Source organism: Cygnus olor, chromosome 21 (genome assembly GCF_009769625.2).
Source record: "Cygnus olor isolate bCygOlo1 chromosome 21, bCygOlo1.pri.v2, whole genome shotgun sequence".
NCBI lineage: Eukaryota > Metazoa > Chordata > Aves > Anseriformes > Anatidae > Cygnus > Cygnus olor.
The window spans coordinates 3,871,298-3,894,217 of NC_049189.1; the positions used below are offsets into that span (position 1 = coordinate 3,871,298).

The window sequence follows — 22,920 nt, forward strand, 5'->3', positions numbered from 1 at the left end:
CTCCAAACTCTCTTTCAGAGGACCTAAATCTAGTGCAGCAGCCATGCCCTACTCTGAAAGGTTCTCCTATCATTCCATTCTCTAGTAACCAACAGCCCTGCCACCAAAATTCGGCCATTTTTCCCAGCAAGCCTGAGAAGTATTTCTTCACATTGCACAGGCTCCAAGGGGTTAAAAGCCACTGTGTCCAGGATACATTCTGCGCAACCCTTAATTTCTAAAGCACTACATTTTAAGTCATAAACCCGTGTCATTATTTACTTTCTTGAAGATAACACGGAGCCAGCTTCTCCCTGTCTCTCTTTCTCTGTCTGTTTTTGCTGCCTTTCGGAGGCATCCTTTGTGACTGCTGCATGGCTCAGTAATTCCCAAGTCAGTGCATATGTGGAAAATTGCTGTCAAACAATGGCCCAGGAGAGGGAAGGAGGAAAGCTCTGTTCACCCCCAGACTGGGCTTGCTCTCAGCTCCCCCTTCCCCACACCCAGCAGCCTCGGTGGTCACCTTCCCTGCTTCTCTGCGTCTCGTTTTGTGTGCCGAACAGAAGTGGTCACGCTCCACACCCCTTTGGGGGAAATGAAAGGGGGGCGGCGTGTGGCAGAGGGACTGGGGAGGGGGTCACAGGGGAACAGAATGAACTTGTTCTCAGAGAAGCATGGCGTCCAGACTGGCAGGTTTCTTTTATCCTGTTTCAGTTCAGTAAAAGCCTCAATTAACTCCACATTAATTATTAAATCAGAACAATGCGTCTCTGGGTTCCAACAGCTAAATTCTGTTACTGCTGTTTCTTTGGGGAGCTTGGCTAGTTTTACAACTTAGGACATAAATATCTTTCTTCAAGGAGTTTCTGGGCTGTTGTTTTTATTTTCCTCTCTGTGGGTGCATTTTTAATCACAGTATCTTATGCATGCACGGAGGGAAGCATTTCTGGGTCTGGTGTACTTTGAAAACTTTACATCTAACACACGCAGCTCTTACAGGCTCTGACAGGTGCTAGCAACACAACCGTGAGATTTCACCCCCAGAAAGGTCTCAAAAAAGAAGCTGGGAGCATTTGCACAGCCCCTCTAAGAGTGGCTGCTTCCTTGTAAAATGGAGAGGTGAGCTTCCAGGTACACATTGTTAATTCTACAGCTGCTCCCCACCCTTCTCCTCCATGGATAGCCCTAGTAATTTCCCCAGATAAGGCCAGCAAAATATTTGCCTTTTTCTTACCCCATTATTGCTAGATGCACACACTTACTGGATGTTCCGTTCTCAGCTCTCCACTGATAGAGCAAAGCCAGCCATCCCTATACCATCGTTATCCCTTTTCCTGCCCCAGATATTTTGGTGACAAATGGCTTTCCTATAGGAAATGGTGTCCTGAAGTGCTGAAGGACACCTTGCTGGGAAGGTTCTCTCTGAGTTCCACCCATGAAGCTCTAGGACTTCCCAAGGTATGAATAGCTCCAGTGCTGCAAAATGCTTTTATTTCTTATGTGAATTTAATGTCTTTGGGAAAGAGCCAACCCGATAGAATTGAATGTAAAAGCTTTGTAGGTATCAAACGGGTGCAGCAAGGCCTGGCAGAACATCTGCACATTGTCTGAACTGTAGGAAAAAGACTCCAGGGGTCAGAGGACCTTCATTTCCTGAACAGGGAAGTCTCCAGCTTTATGGATAAAGAGAGAAACGTCTCTCTCCTCCCATCCTTTTCTTCCTCTGGCAATTCTCTCCCTTTCTTTCCCCAGCTGAGAGCTTTTGCTACACTACTCATTGTGTGCAGAATGAAAGAAAGTGATTAGAAGCCCCTTGGGCCACATTCACAGCTGGAAGGAGGAGGAATGACTCCACAGGCTTCTCCCTCAGTTGTATGGGGCCCCCGATCTCTCAAGCACCTTGTCTGATGGAGAGGAGTGGCAGGGGAGAAGACAGCAAGGTCACCAGCAGTGCTACAGCACAGGGCAGAGAGCAGAAGGGAAGGGAGAGGAGATATTGGAAGAAGAGATGAAGCAAGGAAAAAAGGTTCTCAGCTGACACCAGCTTTCTCCTTTACACTGCCCCTCCTCTGCCACCTTTTTGGCCAAGGGAAAGACAGATTAAGGGTGCTCCCCGCTCCTTCCCTCCTCCCAGACAGGGTGAAGTCATTGAGCATACGGTAAATGTTTCAAATCTGCACTGAGCTATCTCTGATAAACTGATAAGAAGGACAGGAAAAAAACAGTGTCCAATCTGTACCACCATGAGGAGAGCTTTGGTGCTGGGCAATGAATTAAACTCCTCATTATAATAACAGAAAACTGGAGAGCTCAGTGCGTTAAAAAATAAAAAAAAGTACAGAAAAAGACATAAAAGGATAAGTAAAATAAACAGGCAGCTCTGAGGGGGTCAGTCAGCCATCTTTTCTGTCTGCCTTCACTGCTTAGATTTCTTTTTCTGTTCAGACTGTGGGAGATGGCACAACTTCATGCTTGACCTGCAATACCACTGACAACATGTGATTTGTTTCGCCTTTGTTGGAAAAGACTGCAATATTTGCTGTAGCAAACTTACTGTCTGTCAGCCCATGTGTCCTTCGGAGATGCCATTGACCACAGCAATCCAGAGCTTCTGGCAGAAATCGTGAGGGGGGAGGAAAAACCTAAAACAAATACATTTATATTAGATAAGTTGTTTCCACATCTTTCTAAAAAACAGAATGGGTTAGAACAGGGCCAGCAGTAAAGATTTTCTTGTAATCTCCCAAATGTTTCAAGATACTCTAGATGTCATTGCCTGCCTGCATGCATGCATGACTCGGTGTGAGCAGTGGATTTCCATCATGCTCAGAACCCTTCCAATCCTGCAGTTTTCAGGTGTAAGGTCACCTTGCAAGGCTGCTCCCTAGGAGCTGCGAACACAACCCTCTTGCTCAGAAGCATCCGATCTCTACAACCAGATCTAAGTTTCTAGGAGTACCTGTCTCAAAGATAAGCCTGGAAGACCATACCCAGGGCTCAGGGTCCGATTAAAAAAAAAGGCAAAAAAGAAAGCACACTGTCAGAAGGATGTTTTGAGACTGCGTGAACTGTGTGGCACAACCAGCCACAAAAATGAGGCACTGGACAGAGCTGCAAGAAGCACGAATTCAATCCCTTTTTGCTACGCACTCCCCTGTGCACCCCTACGGCAAGTTCTACGCTGTCTGATAAAAATCAAGCTGTTCATCCCCTGCGCTGCAGTTCTGCATTTGCAAAATCCACCTTTCAAAGAGTTTTTAAGATCTTGGATGAAAGCTGCTATTATGCCTCACAGATAATCAGGTAATCATTATTATTTATTACCAAGGGAGTTTCTGGAGACGTTGCATGAAAGCAGAACAGCAAGCTTGACCTTACGTACTTAGATCTCAATCTGATTCAACAATCAGGCGCTCTTTATCATACAAACCTTTTGCTACCTCAAAAGTTCCTCAGTATAGGGGCCTGTTTGTTCTGCAGGAAGTTTGCAACACTTCAAAATGCCAAGACATAAAATTCTTCAATAAAATATTATCAATAATAATTATCAATAAACATGAAAAATATCAGCAAAGCTACCTGCCTAAGGATAGCAAAATCCATACATGATTGCCACTTTGGAAGGGAGTATCAGGGGCAAGTGGAGAAGTCTCTCTAAAACATTTAGCTATGTCTTATTTTAATGCCCACCTCCACTTGCATTTATGGAAGATGCATTTTATGGAGTTAAGTAACGCAAGCAAATAGAAGAAAAAATAAGAGCAAGGACAAAGAGGAAAAAATATGCCTACTGAGGTTGGTCTGCTTGAGGGAAAGTCCACACATTCACCCTGGAAAGTGGAAAATGTCCAATATAGAGCCCCACAATACTCCTGCTTACACTAGATTTATGTCAATGGAAATCCTCTGACACCAGTTGAATTGCTCTTCTGCACCAGCATGACAGCAGAATCAGGGCCAGGTTCTCTGCAGGGGGAGAAGAGAAAAGAAACAAGCTGAACGGTTTTCATTTGTATCTGTGCCTCACACTGTGCCCTATTTAAAGCAAGGCAGCACAGAACTGCTTCTCCCTTCTGTTAGCAGGGCCTAATAAGAGCAGTGAGAACTGTTCCCAGCTACGTCCTTCATCCGAGCATCTCAAAGCGCAGGCACCTCTCAATCAAATATTCCTTCCTGCAAGGCAGGTAGGGATGGTTATCCTCACTCTGCAGGTGCACAAACTGAGGCCCATGGGGAGCTGGTGGAGAAGCTGGGAATACAGTCAAGAGACCCTGACTTCACAGGTCCGCGATACAACCTGCAGATAACTTTTTTTACACCAGATAACCACTGTTTGCTAAGCCAAGAAGAGATGCTTTGCTGCCAGGTGTGAAAACCAGGGATCAAGCATAAGATCAGGGCCTAAAATCACAGCCCCAAGGCCAGTCAGGCCGGTCGTTTTGTTCGATGCTTTTACAGACAGCCCCATAATCTTACTTTAGGAACACCCAAGTACAAAAGGGAGCAACCACCCCACAGGCTGGAGACAACAGGGAAACTCACACAGCGGGCCTGATCCAGAACTGCCTAGTGACAAAGGGACCATTTCACCGACCCCTGTGCATTTCCACAGGCTTCACCTCCCACAAAATGCCAGCGAGATGCTAGTGGAGCCCACCAGAAATGGACCCGCGGGAGCAAGTAAAAGGTCCTGCTATCTTATCCTGCTCCAGGAATCCACTTTCGTATGAATAATTCTTTGTACTGCTAAGCAAACACGAGTGCCTGTGGCGCAGACTGAAGTTGGGCTGCTCCTAATCGAAAACAGCCAGCTTGCTTATTTCTGATTTTTTCCCCATTGTCTATTTTGGTGCTTATAAAAACCAAAGTTGGGAGCTGCGCGGCTGTGGCCTCCTCACAGCAGCTGGCCTGCTTGTAAAGCCCCCCAGCAGCCAGCAAGGCACACCAGATCACCAGCTGCATGGCTCACGGAGAAAGCACCCCTTGGTGGGAAGGCCAGGCCAAGGTCTTGTGCCTGCAGTGCACAGAGGTGCTTCCCCAGGCTGCCTGCAAACAGGCCAGCAGGACAGGCTTTGATGCTCCACATGGATGCTCTTCTTACCCTGCACTGGCTTCCAGCTCCCAGCTACCTGAGAAAGGGTAGATGTCATGAAAATAACCACCCGTTTGCTATACCTATAGCTAGCCTGGTTTTCCACTGCTCACTTGGACAACCCTCGGCCCATCATTAAGCAGAGTGGCCATTTAGCCGTAACAAGTACACTGTGTTGGAAAAGTTTCATAGGCTGAGGTTGGTTTCCTTCTATCATCTTTCTTCTCTCACCAAAGCCTTTTCAAGCCACAGAAAGAGTAAGAGAACCCCACCAAAAAAAAAAAAAAAAAAAAAAAAAGAAAAGGCTGGTCAAGAAGCACAGCACCTCTTAACATGTACATACATCAAACTGATAACTCCTAAAGAAATAAACAAGGCCTAGAAGAGTTAAAAAAGAGCCCTTCTTTAAAGAACACTAAAAAAGTGTTCTAAAAAAGAACACTTCTTTAAATATATCTGTAATATAAGCCATGGGCTAAGCAGCAAAGGAAAGAAAGTCAACAGAAGCTAGGAAGAAGGGAGAACTGTTACTTTGCAAGGGATCATATAACGCCAGTTACCGATAAGGCATCAGGAAGGTGGTGCAGCAGCCGTGGAGCAGACCACAGGGAAATACCACCGTGCTGGTTGACAGGAATGCAGCTTCTGCTCAGAAATAGCAGACACCTCGTATGCATTTTCCCTCCCCAAAGCAGCTTTAGTTCCTCCTTTATTTTGGAGAAGCTGCTCTGAGCCCTGCTTCCTTCTGCCCATTGCCCTGCTCCATGCTCCTGATGCCCTGGTCCCAAAGAGCAGGTCCCAACCCCACAGGAGCACGGTGGGGCAGACGCCCACCTTGCCCCACAGGGAGCAGGGACAGCCTTTACACAAGCACAGCTCATCTTCAAACTGGGCCATTGCCTGCGGGGCTGCGCTGCTGATCAGGGCCCCTCTGGTCCTGTTCCTCCTTTCTGTTTGGACCCCGACACGCTCAGCCACGTGTCACACTCCAAACATCACAGCTAGCCCCCTTTCTTACCAGCCCCATGCGTTAGCAGGGGGTGTTGCTCAGTTCTGCTGGGTTTGTGAGGAGCAGAGATGTAAACCTTTAATGGGACACTACTGTAAGTGGGCAAAGCACAGCTATACTGCTGTCCTAAGAGTACTGAGCCATGTAAATTGCCACAAGACAGACTCTGCACGCTCCCAAATCTCAATTTTCCTGCGGAGGGACAGCAGAGCCAGACAGGTTACAGTGGAAAGCAATTAAAACCATCTGAACTTGAGCAATACTGGGCAGCTTGTACTTTTTTTATTCTTCCTTTTTTTTTTTTTTTTTTTAAGCTGCTTACAATCCCAAATTTTTCTTTTATTTTCCTTTTTGGCACAGGACTGATTACATACCTAATGCCTGAAGAAAAGTGGGAATACTGAAGCATTAGGAATACCTAAATTTATGGCAGGATTAGCTGGAGTTTTATCCTCCTTGACAAAAAAAATAAAATGAACATTCAAGAAGGACATTCCAACCCCATTATCTCCTACTCCTGCTGTAAAGAATGCAGAAATAAAGGATTGCACCAAAAAAAAGTTTATGACATTCATTTGAGATATCCCAGTCTGTTACCAGCAATCACGATTTTTGCTGAATAATTCCACAGCAAAAAATATTTTCTACAAGAATTAAAGAAAAAAATAATTATTTCTTCTCTTGCTTACATCGGTTCTGCATAAAACAACGCTAATGAAAGGAGAACCAAGCCCAAAGAAAATATTTGGTTAGATTTCAATCCACCGCCAAAGAAATTCACCACTGAGCTTAGTGGAGTAGGGCTGGTGCTGGAAATACCTGCATCTTCCATGCGGCCATATCACTCAGGGCTCTGCTCAGATGTTGAAATGCTAATGAAATTAGCATTTCTGTGACCAGAACAAATGATTCAGGTGCTAATCCAGCACAGATTTCCTCGGGTGACCTGAGGCGTGTTTCAGTTTCCTTTCTCCCAAGCAGGGATAATAACAGCCCAACCTACACCTCGGATGGCTCCTGGGGAGACATATGGACAAAAGTTTGCCATGGACTCAGTGATGGAGCCAAGCAAGAACAATGGACAGAGCCTGGGGAAGGGAAAAGACAGGGAAGAATTAGGAGCCAAGTTTTATATGGGAACTGTAGGTTCCCAGCACCACAGAAAGCCACACACATGCTCAATAAAAGGATTTGCTCTTAGAATTAGATTTTTATTTTTTGAGTCTTTGCTCCTCCAGTGGCCTGGCCATTTTAAACACACAGATCTGGCGCTGTAGAGGAGCAGAGGTACCAGCAGCAGTGTTTTCCAGCGGTAAACACTCACTCATTTCAAGCCCGTGTAACCGCATTAGAGAAACGCTGCCGGAGCAGAACAAGCCCTCTGCCTCCCCTCTTTCCTCCCGCTGGGCTCAAAGCTGGGGCAGGCAGGGGGGGGAATTCAAGGTTTCACCCCAGCCCCTCCTCGCTCTCCCCCCGGCGTGCAGGGGAGGCGTCGGGGACCCCCCCGGGCGGCCGCCCAAAGCTGGGAGAACCGCGGGGGCCTCCCACCGTGGCCGGCAGCCAAGGGCACGGCCGCGGAGCCGCCGGCGGCCCCAGACGGCGCGACGGGGCTGGCTTCCTGGAAGCGGCTGGGTGGCGGGTGGCCGCCGGTGGCCAGAGCCCCAAGGGTGGTGGGGAGGCTCCACCACCGCCCCCCCGGCGGGCTGGGAGACCTACCGGTGGCTCTGCTGTCTCTTGTGCAGGGCTGGACCTTAGGGGGGGGTTCAAACAGGAGGCAGAGGAGGCTGAGCTGGGGAGGTCGGCTTGGTTTTTTCCTAAGGGGATCGAGCACCTTTTGGCAGGGTCTCTGTTACCTGCCCTGGTGGCAACCCTGAGCAGAGAGCAGAGCTCCTTGGGTGTACCCAAATCAGCCCAGAAAGCCACCAGGGTGATGGGACAGGCGCTGGAGAGCCGTACCTGCGGGGTAGCCATGCAGAGCTACATATGCTTGTGCTTCCTCCGCCACTGAACAGGAGAGGTTTTGCTGGGTCCGTCAGAGGTTTGGTTATGCAGAGCTACCAGCAGTGTGCAGTTCGAGCCGCTGGAGGAACAGAGATCTGAGTCATGCGTTTGGCTCCTGGAGCGCACTGTGGGTCCCCTGCGGTACGCGGATAAGGCCGGAGCATCTCGGTACTGCTTAGTAGCAGCAGCCACCCTGAGCTGATGCATCTGGAGCAAAACTTCTCCAAAGGGTACTCGGCCCGATCAGGACACAGCCTGCAAATAACGAGATATGGAAATTACGTTTAGGGAGCTCCAGCCTCCCCAGTGGCTGCATTCTCCTCCCTCCCATTTTTCTTTTCAGCAAGCCAGCACAGTCCCTCCTTCATGATAAGAGAGAGATGATGGTGGAAAGCACTAGGGAAATTCATTCCTCCCTGTTTTTTAGGGAGATAAAGTTGATTTGTTGATATCTTTTTGTTTTTATTATTCCTCCAAAATGGCTTAAGATGTTTAACAATCTAGCTGTGAAATAATGAGGAAGAGGACAGTTTTTGTACTGAGCATTGATAATGGTTGAAGAATTGTGTCTTAACGGAACTGTGTCTGCTCCAGCAGGTCAAATTTGAAGTGACAATTACTCCTTATTTTCAAAACTGAAAACAGAGCAGGTAGTTTCAATGTTAAATGAGGATGGTGCATGCAAAAAGAATCAGCGATGCTGCATATTTGAATCCTGTACCAGAAGGTTTTCTGTGAGGGGTCAAGACTATTCTCCACTATGAAATATTTATGTTCATCTTGTACCCTACAATCTCAAATCCCCAGGCCCTTTGATACAGGCTGCTTCCACCAAATTCATTCTCGGACATAAGGGACCTAATTTGTCCTTTAGTCAAACTCTAGCGAAAAGAATTGAGTTATGCTGGAGACATATTTATCATCTGAAATCTCTTGCCACCAGCATCTGAGCTGAACAATTACACTGTTAATAACTTGCACATAACAACTCAATATGCAGAAATTGAGCATTAATGTTTTTTCATCCCAACCTGCAAATTACCATGTTATGCCTCTTGCATGGCATTTCCATAATCTTACACAATGCAACTTTTTCTCTTCTTTGTTACATGCTCCATCTGCTGCCACTGATTTAGGCAGAGATTAACCAGGTATGACTCACTGATACAGATTGCAAAAAAGCATTCAGATGCTTCAGCTTTTAAACATGCCACTGATAAAAAATGTTTTTGATTTCATTTTAACAGAAACTCTCTGCTGCCTCCTTTTCAAATGCTGGCTACTGCTGGTAATAACATAACAATCCAGATTGGAGATTACTTGAAAATTACAGGTTTGGATGATTAACTCCATTTCACTCAGAGATGTTACATACTGTAACGATCTAAAAAGAGATTGCTGTTGTGATTGGGTCAGTGCTCTTAGTTTTCCTACATACTTTGCATCTGCTTCTTTAAAAAGTTGTGGTTTACAAGGTAAATGACACGCACATATGTGACATCTTCTGACCAACACCAAGGATTTGACTCTGGGAAACCACGCGCATAAAAATCAAGAGCTTTGGTAGCTGAGTGAAAAATGATTTACTGAGGCTGAGAAACATGGAGCAGGTACGTGATGGGACAGGCAGGACATAGGAGAGTGGATATCTCATAGCAGGGCTAGGTGCAACCCGTTGGTGACGGCAATAACTTTCCCTCATCACTGTGACACAGAGAGTAGCAGAAATTAAAGGGTCCCAGCCCCCATTGCCTCCCTACTAAATCTGTGCTCTTAAACACACACAGCCATATGGAACTCATTTCTTTACCTTCATATCACTGTAAAGCATTTTTTTTCTTTTTTATTCGTGACTAGTCACCATTGTCTGGTAGATTTAAGTTGTTGGTTTTTTTTGGTTTGTTTTTTTTGGTTTTTTTTTTTTTTTTTTTTTAAATATGCAGCAACCTCTAAGTCCTGATGCAAGCGGAAATGACACGGTAGTTTCTAAGACATAACTTAGCAAGTAATAAAGATGGGCAACCTCCACCTTCACGAGCATGTGCCAAGATCCCAGCGACTTCAGCAGAGACCACTTACCTGTGTTTGAAAGACAGGCTTCATCTTGGTCATTAACTGAAACTGAAACAAAGATAAGAGGCATCAGGTTATTGTATATTTTCATAGCTGCAGCGGCACAAGCTGTGGAAGTCAGTCATTTATTAGATGCATATTAAATATGCATGACAGCAAAAAGAAAACATTGAATGTGAATATAAATCCCTCTTCTACGCTAGACAGTCTTGTAGCTAAAGAACAAGCACTGAGATTAGCGTCTACAGGCTCGGTCACCGACTCCACCATCGACTCGCTGAGTCACGTTCATATTTCTGCGCCTCGCTTTCTCCCGCTGTGGGAACGATGATGAAGATTTACTGGAAGAGGTGAAGGAGCTTAGGTGCCTCCTTCAGCCCAGATGTCCCACCACGCTGGCAACGTGCAGGCTCTGGCAATTGGCCTTGGGGTGCTGCCTCTTGCCCGGGGGCTCCTGGAGTGGGGTGGCCACATGCTTGCAGGACCACACGCACCCCCCAGCTGCAGCCCGGTGACACTGTCCCTCGCCCACCCCGTGAGTCAGGCTGGAGGGGTCGACGTGCCCCACGGCACGGCCAACCAGGGTGGGTGGGGGTGCTCCCGCGCTCCCTGATGTGGTCACAGCTGCGCTGCATCTGCCCCTGCAACACCCTGACTCAAGATGACGCATCCGGGTCAGAGGAGAGGTCTGAAATGGTGAAGTCTACGGCTATTTCTTTTGGTGCCTTTCCCCTGAAAATTTTTATCAAAATCAACATGTTTCTGCAAACTCTTTCAGAAAATTTTTGACAGACTTGCACTTTCAGTTGATCATTTCACATTCAGCTTTACTCAGAGCCTCCAAGAACACCCAACTTTGTATCTCCAACCCACTAGGCCATTAGTTTTGCATTTGAGTTCACCACAGGAGCAGTCCCCTTCACCGTTATGATTTACATATGCAGAAGAGTTAATTAATTTGTCAGATTGCCACTACCCATGTGGAATTTCTTGCTTTTATGTTTTAGTACCTTTCTCTTTCACCTTTGCAACTGTCATCTCTGGTCATTCCCGGCACGTTGTAAAGGGCTGCTGATACTTCCCACACTCATTCTCCGGTAGTTTGGAGAATTGCAGCTGTGATGGAAAGCAATCCTAAATGGAAACGGACAGAAGGGAAGGGCATATCAGATCTAATTGAAAAACCATACACACATATGCTTCAAGCAGACAAGGAGGTGATAAACCCCACCTATCTGTGGGTAAGCAAGGACTAAATTAAACCAAGAGGGAGAGAGAAAAAAGGGGGGAAAAAACCAACAAAAAAACCCCACAGACATTAACTTACCGTGATGTTTGGTCCCCATCATGCCATCAGCTTTAGGAGCACTTGCCTTCCATCTGTGCCAGAAATATGCCGCACCTTCTGCCTCGCTTAGTATTTTTCATTCTAGAAAAATTAACAGAAAATAATAATAATAAAAACCCACTGTGGCTTTCTCAGCTCAGCTTCAAGGAATGGGATCCAGACAAACCGCTGGAGGGAAGGAAGGCTTTTGGATTCTGCATTTTATTTTATTAGGTGTAAGTGAGTTATTTTGATTATGTTGGCAAGAAGTGGGAAAAAAAGCCTTATATAGAAGCAGCTCTGTCCCCTTTCGACCCATTTCTCCTTGCACATGTGGACTCCCCAGCACCCACTGCCACATAACTTGGCCAGCAAAGGCTCACAGGCGCAAGCCTGCACTCATGCCTCTGCATTCTGCAATGTTTGACTGCTTCGAAGGGAGACAAATGCTTTCAATTGGATGGATTTTTTAGGGGGGAGGGGTTGTTTTTGTTTTTAATTTAAGCATGGAGGTAGGGAAGGAGCAACAACATGTGCAAAGCCCGCACAGTTTTTTCTCCCCAGCTTTGGTCATCGCACTCAGGAGATTTCCTATGAATGAGTGGCATTCTTTTCAAGCTGCCACGGAGCTCAACGCGTGTGGTGACAACGTGGCTTTGTCGTGCTGCAGTGAAAATGATGGGCAGTATCCGCCAGGCACGGGGCCCCAGGGAAATCAGTGCTCCTTCCTGACATCTCATACCTGCCGCTGGCCAGGCGAAGGGGAGCTGGGAATCCGGGGGTTGATTCTTCCAGCTGTCACTGAACTTTTGTGTGAACCTTGAGTGAGTCATTTAGCTGCTCTGCTCGACAGTTTCCCGATCTGCAAAATATTTAGCAAGGACCTTGCCAGCTGGGACTCTACAACAACCATCGTATTTTACACTATGGCCAATCAGAGCTAAACGGAGGCACCAGGCTTGAATGCTCCAGCTTAAAAATAAAGAAATAAACAAAAAGATATTGCTGCACCGTCTGTGCAAGGAGGGGGTAGTAGATACCTAAGATTTGGAGTGCAATGTTGGGACAATTCAGAATATTTCACATTCTTTAAGGCTGACATTTTTCACTGGGTGCAGGTCTCCGAGTGTGGCCGAGGGCCGGGCAGCACACTTTGCGAGCACACTTTGCAAGCCTCTGATGCCGAGTGAATATGTAAATGGGAAACACGAGAGGCAGACTCAAGGCCATTCAAAATTGCATTAAACTGTAACAATGCTCCAGCTGCCTGTGTAGCAACAGCGTCATCTTCCCGGGCACAGTCCCCGTGCCATGGTGTCTGTGTGGTCCAGAACGCCACCAGAGCCGTCACCTACCAGAGAAATCAGGGAAAGCTGAGAGCTGCGGGCTTCACGCTGCCAGGAGGGACCCAAAGCGTGCAAGAGTTCAAATCTTTTCAAGCCTCATTCTTGCAAAGATTGTCTGGATTGCCTGCATGGAAGGGGGGTCTTGTGTGCGTATCTGTGTGCATACACACATACACGCATGGAAAAGAGCAGTCAGAATGAGCATATTAAAATGGATATAAAAGCCAAGCACAGAGGCAAGTGTCTGGGGGTCCCTTCTTGCCAAGCTGAGCACCACAAGCACCGAACAAAGCAGGCAGAAATGTTTTTCTGTCTCCCCAGTCCGAAGGGGAGCCAGAGCAAGGGAAGGTGGGAGCCGTGGTGCTGGTCAGACGGGGCCTATTTTTAGCTCCATTTTTGCGTGTTCTTTTCTAACATGGTTTTAGAAGCATTTCCTACTAATGTGCTTACAGCCCCTCATTGCCTTCCTCCCCGTGCTCTGTGGCTCTGGGATCACCCGCTAGGCAGACCTCACATCCACGACGCCTCTCTCCTTTGCCTGACGGTGGCTGGGGAAGCAGGAAGAAGGACAAAACTTTTCCCAGAGTGAAGCCAACCCAAATAAAAACTGAGAAAGGACTTTACCAGCATCTGCCTCCTTTCTTGGCACCACAGGGACAACTTAGATGGCTTTGATACCATGCAGAGAGCCAGAAACGCTGTGTGCCACCACATTCCCTCCCCTCCCCGATACAAACCCTGGGAGAGGAACACAAAACTTGAGCCTACGGGTACGGATAAACACAGCTTAGAGGGAAGAATTCTTCCCGCAGAGCCCTTCACAGGCTCCCAGACACGTTAACCCAAAACCTAGCCCCGCTCCTGTTGAAATGACTAGCAGACCTGTGCTAAAGGTGGTATTGCACTGAGCAGCAGACCTGGAGCTCCCCGCAGAGCAAGGAGAGGAAGGTCAGGCTTTTCCTTGGCCACACTCAGGGGAGGCTGAGGAAGGAGCACAGAGCCTGACCGTGCGGTCTTCCCAAGACCCAGGGAAGAGAGCAAGCGGTCAGAGGGCGAAACGTGGCTGTGAAACGCGGCCCTGCAGCAGCTGTTCAGCACATCAGCTGTCGGGGCGCAGGCTCCTGTCCAAGAGCTTCCAGTCAGAATCCCAGTCCGGCCAGAGACAAACGTCGTGGGATGGGAGTCAGCCCTCGCAGGTTGTAAAGCGACGCAGAGATGTTGCCTCCTTTACCTGGGGACAGCCTGGGTGCAGCTGCGATGGAGAAGGGAGCAGGTTCTCAGCTCCCCTTGCTGGAGGGTGGAAAGGGCTGCAAGGGGGAGAACAGGAAGGCTGGAATACCTTCGGCTTCATGCGAGCCTGCCTACCCACAAAAGGAGGATTTAAGCATTGAGATAGTCCTGGCAGGTGGTCAGGCAGCGCTTTGTCTTCTCATGCAGCCCTCGTAATGGTGACAAGGTTTCCAGGGATGCTGGATACAGAGGACACCTGCACCGACTGGCTCTCACAGAGCGCCAGAGGCCTCCACGAGAGAGCAGAGGAGGCATCATGGTAGCAGAAGAAAACCAACCTGCCCAATGTAAATACCACTGCATCTGCTGAGCTTGCATGCAGCTGTGCATGCGCTGTGGGAGCGAGCAGCCAGAAAAGCTGCACCCTGCTGCCTGAGGGCCCCGGGACTGACCTCTTACTGTGCTCGCGTGCTGCTTGAGCCCAAACACGTTTATTAACAGGGGCTGCAAATCCCAGGAGTGGAGCATTCAGCAACCCCCATCAAAGCCAGCAGGCCCCTCGGGGTGCGTGGCCCACTGCAGCTGAAATGCAACGCTGCATCTCACTTTCCCCGAGGTGAAAGAACAGGGCAATAACACAAGCGGTTCACACCTTCAGGCCATTTATAGAACAACCTTCCTGCTTTCAGGCCTGAGACCAGGTCAAATCTGAAGCAAACAGCTACTCCTTTCGCTGTCTGTAGCCAACAGAGCTCTCAGCCACCACGGGCCCTGCCTCCAACGCCTGAAGCTCAGATCTGAGCCCCGGCAGCAGCAGTGCCTCAGACTGCTCTCGTCTGTCGGGACAAGGATCAAAGGGCTCACTTGCTGCATGACCTACGGGGGCAAGGCACTTGACCTCCAGATGCAAGTCAGCCAACAGAGCTCGAGAAGCATTTGGGGGAAAAAAAAAAAAAAAGAAAAAAAAGTAGCATTGCAGAGGCATTTGGAAAACCAGATGTTGAGCTGGAGCGGCGTTCTCCAGGGGAGAGCACTGACCAGCGCTGGTGGGGTGCAGCTCCCTCGCTGAGCACAGCAGTGACGACAGTTCTCTGTACGGCCACTCGGCCCCATCCCACACTGGAAAAACACCTTTTTTTTTTTTTTTTCCTAACAGGTTCAACACCAGTTCAAGCACATGTGGTTTAAACCACATTCAGTAGCCTCTAAGTAGGCAAGGGTGAAAGCTAGCACTAAGCAAGCCTGAGCCAGTCCCGAGCACAGCACGCACGCCTGCTGTCAGCGAGAGGCAATTGCTCTGCTGCAGACCAAGCCCAGGAGATTTCTTTTCTTGATGCTTCTCTGTATTATGGAAATTAGCTACCTACTCACTAGGTATTTTACTGGAACCACGTTAACCACCAGACATTTCTTTTCAAGAGCAAGCACTTCTGTGAATGAGACATAGGAGATTACCGAGGGCTGCCCGCCCGGTGAGCGGGTGTGTGGGAAGGGGAGTACCCCTTTGTGCACGCTGCGTGTCACAAAGCAGACTCAACTGGGGAGAGGGGGTTGATAGGGCGAGGGAGAAGGCAGCGATGTGAAGGCTTTTCTCACCACTGCGGCAGGAAATGGAAACAGCGCTTTCTGGGCAGGAAGAACCAGAGCGATGGAGCTGCTGGCTGCACCCAGCCTGCAGCAGCAGGAGAGTCAAGCGCGAAAAAGCTCCCCCCAGCCTCCTCGAGAGTCCTTGTGCTGCTACAGCAAGGGCTGTTTCTCTGCCTCTGATGTCTGCCCTGGAGGTATGGAGCCCAGTGGTTCTCTCAGAGCTGCTGCAGGCGGTGCTGGGCACACACCAGGGGGTACCATGCTGCTGGCAGTGCTCTCTGGCTGTGCCCACAGCCTGGGGCAGAGCACACCAGGGTGGTCTGCACCCACTTCACTCTCCTGCAAAGCCTCTGCTCCTCCGCATGCAGACCAAGAGAAGGTCTAGAAATTCAGGTGGCAGGTTTCTCAGCTTACATTCTAAGTTGTTCCTGAAGGGCAAGTCACATCTCACCTCAGATTCACCGGGTTTCAGCTCAGCATTCGTGCTGTGGGTCCAGTGGGCCTTGCGTTTCTGCAGAGCCATTGGGGCAGCACACAAGGCTTCACAGCAGCACAAGCTAGGACTAACCTTGGGCGCAGCAAACACATCCATTTGCAGAGGGCACAAGGCTAGGGCAGAGAGATACTGTGCGTTGTCAGCGTCATCAGCTGAAGGAGAAGAATTTTTGCACCAGAAAATAATCAGTGGGTTTGAATTGAGCTTGAGGCAACAGCGCAGGTGAAAGAAAAGCAGGGTGTAATTCCAGCAGAAAAAACAAACAAACATGAGCTAGGGCCTTAACAGAGCTCTGTTTGCACCTTCTCTGGCTAAAGGATGAGCGAGGAAGCCTCCACTTCATGGTACAGAGCCCACCTCCCTTCCCTCCAAGACTTCTGATAAGGACGGGTTAAGGTGGAGATATTTATGAGCAGCCCTTTGTTTACGTTGTGATGTTTAATTTATGGGAGAGGTGCACACCTACAGTCCTGCTTGGAAATCTGAAGGAAGAAATAAATAAGTAATGGACGCACACCACCATTCCCCCAGACTTTTGAAGCAGAATTCAAAGAAGAGGCCTATCAAACAGAGCCCTGCTACCTCCTCACATTCAAGCCCTTCGCTCAAATGCCTTCCCGTCCTTTACCCAAATTTGTAGCTGCAGCAACAGAAAACACACAAAACCATACCACCATTCCAACAAAGGTCTGGGTCTGCCCTGAGTTTCATCTCCGTGGGCCCAGCAGCACTGAACATGGCCCAGAAGCTCCAGCCCGCAGCTCACCTGAAGGTCAGTAACAGTGCTTCTTCCACGCCTCTCCCAAATCAGCAAGTTAAATAATAAATGCCTTTCAGGCTCCCTTCTTCAGTCAAAACCAGAACGCACAGACAAACAAGTGGCATCCAGCCCCTTCTGGCAAGTAGACACATCCTTTTTATCGTAATGCCTGTGCCGTGCATGTTCACAAACATCACTCCACTGGACCTGCTGCCTTCTTCTGAAACAACCGCTGATAAAAATAATTTTGGAGCTTTGGCTTGACCAGGACTTCATTTCTTTATCCCTTACAGCACTGCTTCTCCTCTGCTTCTCAAACAAGCTTTTTACCAGTGCAAGGGCAAAACAGGGCCGCTCCGACCCCCCGTCAGACCCATTAATGAATGAGCTGCCCGAGCACGTAACGCGGCCCGTATGCCCTCTGATATCACTTGTGCTCAGAAAGCTGAAACATGACCGTACAACCTACACCAGACAAAAGGACTGTATGTATATTTGTTTGTGTGTTTGCTGGGTTTTGTTTATTTTATGTCCATACTCTCACCTTATTACTCATAGCCACGCTTGGGTACATTTTAATTAGCTTATTACTTTTTATCTCAAAAGACATGACTGAAAGAATAAAAATGCCTCAAAACATTCACAAGCTTTTCACCGTCTCCAATGATTAAACTCCACACTGCTCCAGCACCGGGAATTTTATCATGGTTATATTTCCTTTAGATTCATAGTTGCCTTGCAGATCTGATTAATTCTCTACCCTTCTTTCTGAGTATTCAGTGAATTGTTGCATGTCCACATGCTCTGGATTCTTGCAGACACGTACTGATTTATTTTGATCCCTGCCACTTATTACAGAAAGAAAAAGCTCGGAGAAGTGAGAGGGCTAGTCAGCTGTCTGGATTGGTCCCCTGAAAAATTAGGACTAGAAGGAAAAAACAGCAAGTTATGAAAGACTGAAAGCGGAGAAAAGATGCAAAAAGAGTGACACCTGGAAAGAAATTCTTAACGTCAAACTAATTCATTCTGAAACAGCCAGTACCAAACAGCTTCTCAATACTTTCTCCTCTGCTATGCCTTTCTTTGAGTAGCTCCATGTACTGTTACTAACTTTCTCAAAGGAAGGTCAGGGGCTGGTCCTTCAGTTCGTAGCTCTTTACAGCATCCTCCCAAGAAGCCCACGACTTACACCTACCTGGGACAGACGGACACAAGTTTATCCCAGCCCTGTAACGCGTACCACGGGGGACACAAACCAGGCTTGCACGCAAATTTTTCTCATAGACCCTGATGAAACCTGATTTGTGATCTAACTTGTGAAGAATAGCCCAGAACGTCAGCAGCAGTTCCCTAATCCCACAGAGTCCGCACGATAACCGTGCCCAAACGGCCACCCTGTGCCCAAACCCATGAGGACGAGGCATGTTGGTCCAGCAGGCTTGACAAGCCCCAGCCCTGGAAGCATCCTGACCCATCTGCCCTGGCCTTTTCACTTTGTTGGAGGGACCAATGGCAAAAGTAACGCGTGGTACCTTATGAATCAGCAGGGCTTGAAATGCAATCAGTGTGCACAGGCTGTCTAGCTTCCACTCTACCAAAACAGAAGGCTCAGCGAGAACAAAACCTACACTAAGTCAGAGGATGGCATCCTCACAGCAAGAGAGCTCGCGCTGAGGACCCAGCGGGATGGAGCAGTGGCCATGCCAAAAAAGCAAGGCGGGTGCTGGAGGACCACAAGCACCGAGGCTGCGCTCCCTGCAGAGAGCAGCGAGCAGGGCAGACGGTCCCCGTGGGTACAGGGCACAGAGCGGGGCAGGAGGCCACGACCTGAAGGTCGCCTCCGTTTGTGCAAGTCAGACGTTGGACTGCGACCCGTGGGGCTGGCTGGGGGCCCGTCGTACCTGGTATTAATGCTGCCACTGAAACTCCGATGTGTGGCAATGCTGGAGGGAGGTGAACGAACGCAGGAGACGCAGTGATATACCTGGAAAATACCCTTCCAGATGGGATCGCACGATGGGATATCAAACCCTTAGCCAAGCCGTCCAAGCAGGGGTGATTGTTTTTCATCAGCCTTTCTTTAGGCCCCCAAGAAGGCTTAAAAACAGAAAACAAAACACACAAAAACAAAAATAAAAAGAAACAGAACAAGAAAGGCATCAGCAACTACAAAAAAAAAAAAAAAAGAAAAGAAAAGAAGGGTGGGGGAATCTACTCAGCATTGACAGCAGATATTCAATGCCGTTTGAACTTCATTGGTGGTATGGTCTCACATTTCCAAGGCTCTTGACACAGGCGTTGGCTCCAGGGGTGAGACCATCTGCATCTCTGTTTTGCTGGGATTGCTTCCATGCAGAGGGCCGGGAAAGGGAGATGGATTTCATCAGAACCGCCGTCTAAAACTCCCACCCTCTCTCCTGCCCCACCCTTTGCCAAGAGGGAGAGATGGGAGGGCTAATGCGATTTCTAATTCTAGCCCCATGTTGCTGCTTTCTAGTACCAGCCAGCAGATGCGTGCCAGCAGCGCTCAGACACAAACACCCTGCTCGGAGCAGGAGAAACAGCACTCACCGCGGCAGCCAACTCTCACCCTACCTCGCAGGGACATGGCAAAGGTGGGGAAATTCAGGATGAGGAAGATATAACGTGGATATCAGGAAGCGATTCCTAACACAAACAAACATTTAAATGAAGAAAAATCCCGCTTATCCATTAGAGGCATGAAAGTTCACCGAGGTAAACGACTGCAGAACAAGCTGCAGTTGACAGCCTCAGCCGGGCGGGGAAAGCCCCCCGAAACATCCCTTCATGTCACAGCTATGGTTTAGTGCCTGTCAGCACCGTGTCACGTCAGTGTTCTTTGCTAACGCTGACCAGCAATTAGCCCAAACCACAAAGGCTGGATTTGAAGATGAATGCCCCCTAAGGAGATGCATTTCTGCGGGATTAGAGGCTGAGGGCCACGTTCCTCCTTCCTATCAACTCCGCAAGCAGATCGCGGTCTTTGTCCCCGTTTTAGAGATTAAGCAACACAGGCGGAGTTAAGAGAGGCCAGAGGAAAAGTTTGCAAAAGACATGGGGTCAGAGCTCCTAGCAGAGTGGCATTCATTTCATTGCAGTTGGCTTCTTGTCTCTGTCGGAGGGACACTTGTGGAGATCAGGAGCCCGCTGCATGGAGCGTGGCACCGTGATCCCGAGGCTGGCAGCGCACCGCCCTGCTTGCCATGCGAAAGCAGCTGTCCACATAAACAGAGCCATTAAATCCATCAGCTGCCTGGTGTCTGTCGCTGGGGTTACCTGCTCGGAGCGCTCACGAACAACGCAGTCACTTGTGAAGCAGCAGCACGTTGCCACCCCTGGAGCTGGCTTCACGTGGAAACGTAGCTCTTCGCTTCTACCCTCACCTGCCAGAGCATGGGTGCATTTGGGGTGCGAGCAATGGCGATTCGATGCCCTAACCTGCAGGAGTTGCTTTGGGAGCTCAGTCTGAAGCTCTGGCACCACTTCTCTTCATGAACCTGCACCATTCCTATTTCCCCGTGCCTCAGTTTCCCTGGAAAACTTCTGTTCCTTCACCTTTGAGGTCTCAGTTCAACGGGCTCCTTACAGACCCTGTCTTCGCCCCGAAGGACAAAACATCACACGCCACGTGTTTCCATCACCGCCTCAGCTGGCGAAGACAAACTGTTCTCCTGTTCCACTTGCACACGCAGGCTCCTGAAATCCCAGACCCCAGCCCTGGCCGCAGCCCATCCCCTCATTTAGAGCTGGAACACGAGGTTATCTCTGTTACCTGCTGCAGTCGCATCTCACCCCCAGGACCTGCAGACCCTCCTGGCACTCCTCGCTGCTCCTAGCGGGTGGCTCAGGGAGCCCTACAGCTACCAGCATGTCCACGGCTGCCTCCAGCTCGTCCCAGCGGCACCAGAGGAAGAGGATTAAAGCAGAGAGAAATGGCTCTTGGATCCTGACTGTGCCGCTGGTGTTCATCTCCTCCTGTGCCCCCCTGCTCCCGCAGCTCTCGCCGTGCCCCCCGAGCTACTCCCCGGAGCCTGCAGCAGCGGTGGTTGAACATTCAGGGGATGGGAGCTGCTTGTGCATTGCCGGGGTGGGAAATGGGAAGGGAGGCACAAGCTAACACGGGATTTACTGGGAAAAATCTGCATTTTGCTTCACTGAAAAATATTGTTGCATGCCTAGAGCCAGAAGCTCTGCTCTATAGACATGCTAATTATCCAGGAGTCACTGGGGGGTGGTGCTAACGCCTGCCTCTCCTTTGGGGGAGCAAACACGGCTTTTTATTTGTGCGCCGGGTTTTTTCCCCTCTATCCTTCCCTTTTCATTCTGGCTGGTGAAGCTGATCTGCCCAAACCTCCCTCTTGCCAGAGGAGCTGCACCAGCAGCCCTTTCCTCAAACACTCCGTGGGTGGAAAAGGCACAACTTGGTTCTGCCCCCAGGCAAAGCCCCCCAGCTCGCAGCACACAGTCTGGAGCCGCAGCAGCCGTGCCGACAGGACAGCGCTGCGGGCTCTCTCTGCTGTTAATGCACCGCGCGAGCCAAAACCCTCTGAGCACCAACCCGTCCAAACCCTGCACGCTCGCCCTCTCCCTCTCCAGCCCTCAAGGAAATCTGCCTCCCGCCTTGCACAAGCTCCCCCCAGGCCTGCCTTCATTCCCACGTTCGGGGCTCTTCCCACCTCTCTCCAAACGCGCCCCAGTCGCTCCTGGCAGACCCCACTCTGCAACCTCGCCACCGCTGTTCTCCTTTCTCCGTCTTTTATTTCCATACGCCACGTCCCACAGACCTCTTCCTTTGCACCTTTTCGCCCCACACGTCATTCAGACACCACTCTCCTCCTCGGGTTCGTATCCACCAGCCCCGCCATACCTTACCCACAACCCTTCCTGCCCATGCTCATTCCATCATCCTAACTAACAGCCTTCTCCCTCGTTCTTCCCTCTTTTCCCTCCCTAGCTGACTGCCTTCCCCTGCATGTGCCTTATACAAACCCACACAACTTCCCACGTGTAGGGCTCAGGTCGTGGGGCCAAGCCGTCGCTGCCCCTACTGATCCAAACTCCGGGTACTGCGACACTTGCAGAAAAAGCGTATCACAGCTAAACAAGTCAGTCATTTTCCCAAATTCACCAAAGGCTATCGCTACGGGAGCAAGCTTCAGACCAGCAGTCTGAGTTTGGAGAGGGTAAGGAGAGGAGAGGGGAGGGAGGAAGGGAAGGGAGAAAAAAGTTGGAAGGAAAATAGGAAGTTGTCTTGAGGCCAGGTCCCAGACTGGGAACCAGAACCCCCCAGATTCTTCTCCCAGTATTGACATCAGCACACTGCCAAGGCAAATCTCTTCCTTGTGCCCTGGTTTCCCCATTGAAAATGCCAATGATCATCACTGCTGCCTAAGGCAGAACACGAGTTAATACTTGGAGGTGCTCTAGGCCATTTTTCAAAATATTATTTGCAGTTTCTAGCCCTGATGCCTTTTGGGAAAATTAGGGCCAAGTACCACATGGAAACTGGATATTCTCAAGAACTAAGACCAGCATCCTTGCTGCTTGGCTTGTCCTCTGTCTGACAGTCCTTGAGTGTGAGCACCTCCCTCGTGCACTGCCCCCTGACACTCAGAACAGGCAGCACATGCACAAAGCATCACAGCTGAACCGGGTCTCCGAGGCTGTGCCCCAGTGCCTTTCATAATTGTCTGTTGGTTGAGCCCCTAAACCAAAACTTCACTTGCACACTGACAAGACTGAACCAAACCAAAGCAGAGGAAGAGGAGGAGACCTTCTACCCAGGGACGCGGTGAGCACCACCCCAGCTGGAGGTTTTGTGGTAGCGCAGGGGGGACTTTCAGAAGGGGGTCTAACAAGAACTCTGACTCCCTTGCAAGAGGGGATTTACATTTTACAGAGTCAAAAGTAATGCCCCCCTCCCAAATGCTCTTGCTCGCCCCACCACTGCAAACCACCCCACATTACCACGTTCTCATAACACAGAGCCAAGGTGCTGC

The 22,920-nt window shown here is 49.3% G+C and overlaps 1 protein-coding gene across 2 annotated transcripts in view; it reads right to left on the reverse strand.

Annotated features, from left to right (window-relative positions):
- SAMD11 (sterile alpha motif domain containing 11) overlaps positions 1-22,920 on the reverse strand; it is a 220,359-nt gene that overhangs the window by 162,171 nt on the left and 35,268 nt on the right. For both annotated transcript variants that reach the window (XM_040533325.1, XM_040533324.1), the window contains exons 2-9: positions 12,224-12,343; positions 11,482-11,583; positions 11,165-11,288; positions 10,161-10,202; positions 8,037-8,336; positions 6,900-7,097; positions 3,860-3,945; positions 2,534-2,621 (exon numbers count right to left, since the gene is read on the reverse strand). The gene's annotated coding sequence lies outside the window, so the exon portion shown is untranslated. The remainder of the gene's footprint in view (positions 1-2,533; positions 2,622-3,859; positions 3,946-6,899; positions 7,098-8,036; positions 8,337-10,160; positions 10,203-11,164; positions 11,289-11,481; positions 11,584-12,223; positions 12,344-22,920) is intronic.